Source organism: Rhinoderma darwinii, chromosome 2 (genome assembly GCF_050947455.1).
Source record: "Rhinoderma darwinii isolate aRhiDar2 chromosome 2, aRhiDar2.hap1, whole genome shotgun sequence".
Lineage (NCBI taxonomy): Eukaryota > Metazoa > Chordata > Amphibia > Anura > Rhinodermatidae > Rhinoderma > Rhinoderma darwinii.
In genome coordinates, this window is record NC_134688.1 from 113,684,665 (window position 1) to 113,692,295 (window position 7,631).

At 41.3% G+C, this 7,631-nt stretch overlaps 1 protein-coding gene across 2 annotated transcripts in view; it reads right to left on the reverse strand.

Annotated features, from left to right (window-relative positions):
* RDH5 (retinol dehydrogenase 5) overlaps positions 1–5,940 on the reverse strand; it is a 29,276-nt gene extending 23,336 nt beyond the window's left edge. Inside the window, exon 1 of one of the 2 annotated variants that reach the window (XM_075850201.1) lies at positions 5,854–5,940. The gene's annotated coding sequence lies outside the window, so the exon portion shown is untranslated. Of the gene's footprint in view, positions 1–5,736 lie in introns of both variants that reach the window. The other variant, XM_075850200.1, reaches the window with a different exon arrangement.
* Between the last annotated feature and the right edge of the window lie 1,691 nt (positions 5,941–7,631).

Here is a 7,631-nt window from a genome sequence, read left to right on the forward strand (position 1 = left end):
GGCGATCGGAGGGCTAATGCTTACCTCCCGATCAGCCTGTAATGGAATCCTCCTATGCCCCGTCGTCGGCGGGGCCCAGGAGGCTTCCGGTAACATCGGCAAGATGGCGCCGGCTCAGCTTCCGGCTCAGAAGCTGAGCCGGCGTCATCAGCAGTGGGTGTCCGCTGTATGTTACAGCGGACACCCCGATCTATCGCCAGGAACCGGAGCTAGCTCCGATTCCTGGCATTAACCCCTTCGATGCAGCGATCCATTGTGATCGCTGCATCCTAGAGGTTTGTAGAAAATCGGCAGCCTTGCCATGCGATGGCAAGGCTGGCGACTGCTACCATGGCAACAGGAGCCCTAACAATGGACTCCTGTCTGCCATTACGTAAGCTGATTAGGCCCCGCCCAGAGGCGGAGCCTGATCGGCTTGCTGTCAGTGAACAACTGACAGTTCCAATACATTGCACTACATAGGTAGTGCAATGTATTAGAACATCAAACAAACAGTTGGACATTCAAGTCCCCTAGTGGGACTAAAGAAAAGTGTCAAAAAAAGTGTAAAAAAAGTAAAAATAAAAGTTGGAAAACATACAATAAAAGTTTCAAATAATAACACAAAACACAATCGCCCTTTTTCCCTTATCAAGTCATTTATTATTGAAAAAAATAATAAAGCCATACATATTTGGTATCGCAGCGACCGTAACGACCTGAACTATAAAAATATTATGCTATTTATCCAGCGCAGTGAACGCCGTAAAAAAAACAACTCAAAAACACTGGCATAATTACTGTTTTTTTGGTCACCGTCTTCCAAAAATTGAAATAAAAAGTGATCAAAAAGTCGCACGTATCCAAAAATGGTACCGATAAAATCTATACCTCGTCTCGCAAAAAAACAAGCCCTCACACAGCTCCATCGATGAAAAAATGTAAAAGTTATGGCTCTCACAACTTGGCGACAGAAAAAATACATTCTCTTTCCAAAAGTAATTTTATTGTGCAAAAAGTTATAAAAAAGTTCTATAAATTTGGTATCGCCGGAATCGTACTGACCCGCAGAATAAAGGTAACATGTAGTTTATAACGTACGGTGAACGCTGTATATAAAAAAAAAGTGGCACAAGCTGGTCATGACATATTTGACACTGAATTGGCATATCTAGGGAAACATTTTAATTTGTACCTTCCGCAGCGCATTCATTTATGGAAAAGGCCTGTGGGGTGAAAATGCTCACTACACCTCTTAATAAATGCCTTGAGGGGTGCAGTTTCCAAAATGGGGTCACTTCTCAGGGGTTTCTTTTATTATTTCACATCAAAGCCTCTGCAATTGTGAACCAATACTTTATAAGTCGCCAAATTAGGCCTCAATTTTACATGGTACTCTTTCACTCCTGAGCCCTGTCGAATGTCCAGGCAAAAGATTAGGGCCACATGTAGAGTGATTCTAAAACAGGGAAACACCGCATAATAATTGAGAGCTGTCTTGTTATGGTGGCACAAGCCGGGCACCACATATTGGCGTATCTAAGGAAAAATTCCCATTTTCATTCTCCCACATCGTGTGCACACGAATATCTGCAAAACACCTGTGGGGTTAACATGCTCACTACACCCCTAGGTGAATACCTTGAGGGTGTTGTACCCAAAATGGGGTCACTTCTGGGGGGGATCCACTGTTTTGGTCCCACAGGGACTTTGCAAATGCAACATAGCGACCAGAAACCAAATGCAGCAAAATCTGTACACCAAAAGCAAATGGCGCTCCTTCCCTTCTGAGCCCTGCCGTGTGCCCAAACAGCATTTTACGACCACGTGTGGGGTATTGCCGTACTCCAGAGAAGTTGCTTTACAAGCGTTGGGGTTCTTTTTTTCCTTTATTTGTTGAGAAAATTAAAAATTTTGAGCTAAAGCTACGTCTTATTGAAGAAAAAGCATTTTTTTGATTTTCACTGCCCAATTCTAATAAAATCTATGAAACACCTGTGGGGGCAAAATGCTCACTACACTCCTAGATGGATTCCTCAAGGGGTGTAGTTTTCTCAATGGAGTCACTTTTTTGGCGTTTTCACTGTTTTGGTACCTCAGGGGCTTTGCAAATGCGACATGGCCTGCGTAAACCATTCCTGCTAAATTTGAGCTCCAAAAGCCAAATGGCGCTCTTTCCCTTCTAAGCTCCGCCGTGTGTCCAAACATCCGTTTATAACCACATATGGGGTATTGTTTTACTCGGGAGAAATTTCTTTACAAATGTTGTGGTGCTTTTTCTCCTTTAGTCCTCGTGGAAATTAGAAAAAATTAGCTAAACCTACATAATCTTTGAAAGAATGACGATTTTTATTTTCACGGCCTACTTCCAATAATTTCTGCAAAAAACCTGCGGGGTCAAAATGCTCACTATACCCCTAGATAATTTCCTCAAGGGGTGTAGTTTCCAAAATGGGGTCACTTTTGGTGGATTTCCACTGTTTTGGCACCGAAAGAGCCCTTGAAACCTGACATGGTGACTAAAATATTTTCTAATAAAAAGGAGGCCCAAAATCCACTGGGTGCTCCTTTGCTTCTGAGGCCGGTGCTTCAGTCCATTACCACACTAGGGCCACATGTGGGGTATTTCTAAAAACTGCAGAATCTGGGCAATAAATATTGAGTTGCGTTTCTCTGGTAAAAACTTCTGTGTTACAAAAAAAATAGAATAAAAATGAATTTCTGCAAAAAAAAATGAAATTTGAAAATTTCACCTCTACGTTGCTTTAATTCCTGTGAAACGTTTAAAGGGTTAAGAAACTTTCTAAATGCTGTTTTGAATACTTTGAGGGGTGAAGATTTTAAAATGGGGTGACTTTTTGGCGGTTTCTAATATATAAGGCCCTCAAAACAACTTCACAACTGAACTGGCCCCTGTAAAAATAGCCTTTTGAAATTTTCTTGAAAATGTGAGAAATTGCTGCTAAAGTTCTAAGCCTTGTAACGTCCTAGAAAAATAAAAGGATGTTCAAAAAACGATGCCAATCTAAAGTAGACATATGGGGGATGTTAATTAGCAACAATTTTGTGTGGTATAACTGCCTGTCTTACAAGCAGATACATTTACATTTCGAAAAATGCTAATTTTTGCAATTTTTCACCAAATTTTGGTGTTTTTCACTGGTAAATATTGAATTTATCGACCACATTTTTCCACTATCATAAAGTCCAATGTGTCACGAGAAAACAATCTCAGAATCGCTTTGATAGGTAAAAGCGTTCCGGCGTTATTACCACATAAAGTGAAATATGTCAGATTTGAAAAAATAGGTCTGGTCCTGAAGGCCAAAATGAGCTTGGTCCTGAAGGGGTTAAGAAAGAGAAAATTGTCTGACCGGTCATGCAAGGTGAGCCAAAAGTATAATGCAGCATGCGCCACTGTGATAAACTTTGCACACTTTGTGCCTGCCAGGTCGAAGTTTACGCGGTCTAACTTTTAGACAGCTTTAGTAAATGTGGGCCATTGAGATATAGACCTTGGCACAGTGCTGAAGAAACTCGGGACCATTACTGCAGTCCATTTGTTACCTTCTGCCATGCCATGCTTTTTTGACCAGCCTAGTTTAAACCTTAATGACCAAGCTATTTTTTACGTTTTTTTGGCGTACATATAATTTATTGATTGACTTTTATTAACTTTTTTGGGGGGGGGATAGAAAAAAACCCCCAGAAATTCAGCCACTCTTTTTTGCATCCTAAATCTACGCCATTTATAGTGTGGTATAAATAACTTTATTAAGCGGGTTGTTACAGTTGCAACGATGCCAAATTTGTATAGATTTTATATGTTTTATTACTTTTACACAGTAAAAACACCTTTTTTTTAAAAATTATTTGTTTTTGTGTCTCCATATTTGAAGAGCAACAACTTTATTTTTCCGCCGATGCAATTGTATGAGGGCTTTTTTTTGTGGGACGACTTGTAGTTTTTATTCGTACCATTTTGGAGTAGATACGACTTTTTGATCACTTTTTATCAAATTTTTTTGAGGCAGGATTCACAGAAAACAGCAATTTTTCCATTGTTTTTTATATAATTTTTTATGGCGTTCACCATGCGGGTTAAATAATGTAACAGCTTTATAGTTGGGGTCGTTACGGATGCGGCGATACCAAATATGTGTAACTTTTTAACTTTATTTATTTTTTTTTAATAGTAAAGCATTTTGTAAGGGGAAAAAGTGGGGTTTTCATACATATTTTTTTTCATTAACTTTATTAAACTTTTTTTTTAACTTTACTAGTCCCACTAGGGGACTTTAATATGCGATCCTCTGATCGCTTTTATAATACACTGCAATACTTTTGTATTGCAGTGTATTACTGCCTGTCCCTTTAAAACGGACAGGCATCTGCTAGGCCATGCCTCTGGCATGACCTAGCAGGCATTTACTACAGGCAGACCTGGGGGCCTTTATTAGGCCCCCGGCTGCCATCGGAGACACAGACACTCGGCGATCTTATCGCCGGGTGTCAGTGGGATGAGAGGGAGCTCCCTCCCTCTCTCCAAAACCACTCAGATGCGGCGCTCGCTATTGAGCGCCGCATCTGAGGGGTTAAACAGGTGAGATCTATACGGATATCGATCTCACCCGTTAGAGCAGGGATGCCCCGAGCCCTCAGCTACCTCTGACAACTAAGGGCAGGGAGATTTAACAGCTCCCTGCTCTGTTTATTTATTCTGATGCAGCGCCGTGAAAAAGCCTATGCATCAGAATAAAGCCCATTAGTGGCTGCCGTGAAAAGGCGTATTGGCGGTCACTAACGGGTTAAATAATAGCCAGCATATGTTAAACTGTGAGCATTAAAAAACAACAACTAGAAACATGTTTTAAGTGCTTTATAGAGTATAATGCCATTACAATAAGACTTTCAGGTACATGGTTATTGTACGCCTCTAAGGATATATCCTAAATTGTCAACATCAATGCTATTGTACAGTTATTTTCAATAGCATTGATAGAACTTGGTACTAGGTTGAAAAAAAACATTACTTAGGGCTTGTGCACACGGCCATATGAATGGGGCTGCTGTAGATGCACATAACATACCTACTAAAACAAGTGTTATCTTCGTACATCATAGTTTACATTATTCATTCAGTGGTTTATTCGACAAGCAGTTGTATTGGTGGTGGCTTCTTTTCAAAACCTTATGGTCTGCAGGTCTCAAATGTAAATGGCCGATCTGTCATGGATATATTAAATTCCGACAGGCACCTGCTGCATGAATTATACCATCAATCTACAATATCATTTATCAAAGCTTAGCGTAAACTGGAATGTTGATCCAGAGACCCTGGAAGAAGAGCAAAGCTCCATAACAAGTAAAGAAATGGATTTTCCCTTTTTGAAGGTAATTATATCTCAATAAAATAACAATACGCACACATGTAACAATAAAACAACATCAATAAAATGCTGCAAACACCTTCAGTGCCCTCTACATACATCATGAACTATTTAGAATTTAGTCTGTCCCATCCAGCTCATAATGTTATGTCGCATATCAGAAGTAGTCCGCCATGTTTGTGGAACTTCCTATAGCTTCAGTTTTCTTGGGAGAACTATAACATTTGCACTGAAAATATAAATGACCCAATCCAGAATGTCATCACTTAGCAGAGATGGAGTTAAATATTAACAGAATGCATTGTGACAGCCGTGCCCGTCAGTGACATGAAATGCACACAGCAGACACTGTCATTCCAGCTCCTACCTTCACAATCCCTTAGGCTTTTCCTGTTTGATACACAGTATTTGGGTGGAACAGGATCTTGGGTCTCTGAAAACAGCTGTCAGCGGCTTTGGTGATTTGTTGTAACTATCTCTTTACCTCTATGCCGTGTTGTGCTGCGCTCCCCTCTGCCTGGCAAATTGTGAAGACGGACGCTGTTGTAGGCAAAGTCCATCGGCTTTAAAGGAGAGATTTTCCTAGACTTACTTACAGAGGGGGGTGAGGAGGAGATTGTGCTATTAACACTTAGCATAGCTATTGCTGGAGACAGGATATAGAGAAAAGAGGCAAAGAAAAATTGGCAAGAAGTCTAGTAGTATCAGGGGCAGATTGTGAATAAAAATAATTGTCCTGGTTTACAAACCACACGAGTCCACATAAATGTGCTCTTACAGTCCAGGCCAAAAGTTTTGATCCTAAGGGTAAGGCCACATGGTGCGGCCACGTTGCGTTTTTAAACCGCTGATTAAATTTTTGTTATGGACAGACTGCTGCTATTATATTACAATGTGTTTTTTGTGCAGTTGACCGCGTCTTCATAATGTCCGACCGCATGCGGTTAATGACCGCGCTGCCAAAGTTGTTGCTGAACTGCTTGCGTTTTTGCTAACAGTTCTGCAATGCATTGTAATGACCTATATACAGGAAGCACCTAACAAACTTCAACACCAGTGAAAACTATGTCCATAAACTGTGTGCAAAAAAACCACAACAGAACTGCAGCATTACAGAGCCAAAAAAACGCATGCGGTTTTCAAATGCAACTGAAGTACAATTATAAGCATTTCATACGATTTTTAACTTTTATTGACAAATACATGAAGTTAATGCAAAGACTTGATATTTACAGTGTTGTTTTTTTTTAAGACTTCTGCAATTTGCCCTGGCATGCTGAATATCAGCTTCTGGGCCAAATCCTGACTGATGACAACCTATTCTTGCCTAGTCAGTGCTTGGAGTTTATCACAATGTCTGTGTTTTTGTTTGTCCATCTGCTTTTTGAGACTTGACCACAGGTTCTCAATGGGATTGAGATCTGGGGAGTTTCCTGGCCATGGGCCCAAAATTCCAATAGTTTGTTCACCGAGCCACTTCGTTATCACTTTTGCCTTGTGACATGGTGCTCCATCATGCTGAAAAAATAATTGTTCACCACCAAATTGCTCCTGGATCCATGGAGACGTTGTTCTTGGAGGATGTTTAGATACCATTCTTTATTCATGGAAGTGTTCTTAGGCAAAATTGGATGAAAAGCAACCCCACACATGAATGGTCTCAGGATGCTTTATTGTTGGCATGACACAGGACTCATGGTAGCGCTCACCTTTTCTTCTCCGGACAATCATTCTTCCAGATGTCCCAAACAGTCTGAAGGAGGCTTAATCAGAGAAAATAACATTACCCCAGTTCTATGCAGTCCAATCCCTGTACTTCCTGCAGAATGCCAGTCTGTCCTTGATGTTCTTTATGGAGAGAAGTGGCTCCTTTGCTGCCCTTCTTGACACCAGGCCAGCCTCCAAAAGCCTTCTCACTGTGCGTGCAGATGCACTGATACCTTCCTGCTGCCATTCCTGGGCAAGTTCTCTGTCACGTGGACTCACTGGGCTGTACCGCCTTGACGGTATGGCAGCTTGCCAAGAGGACACAGTCTATGTTTGTATGGGTGTACCTGTGGTAGCTCAGGTAGTAGCAAGACAGGCTCGGCTGGGACTAGGCAGCAGGCAGCCGCCAGGCGTGGTGAAGCAGGACAGGTGTGGTACTCAGCACAGCACGGCTCCAACTCAATATGGCACTTGACCAGGATAGCACGGGATACAGGTTACAGGAACGGGAAATACTGGGAACTGGAAAACACTTAGACCATTTGCATAGACAGA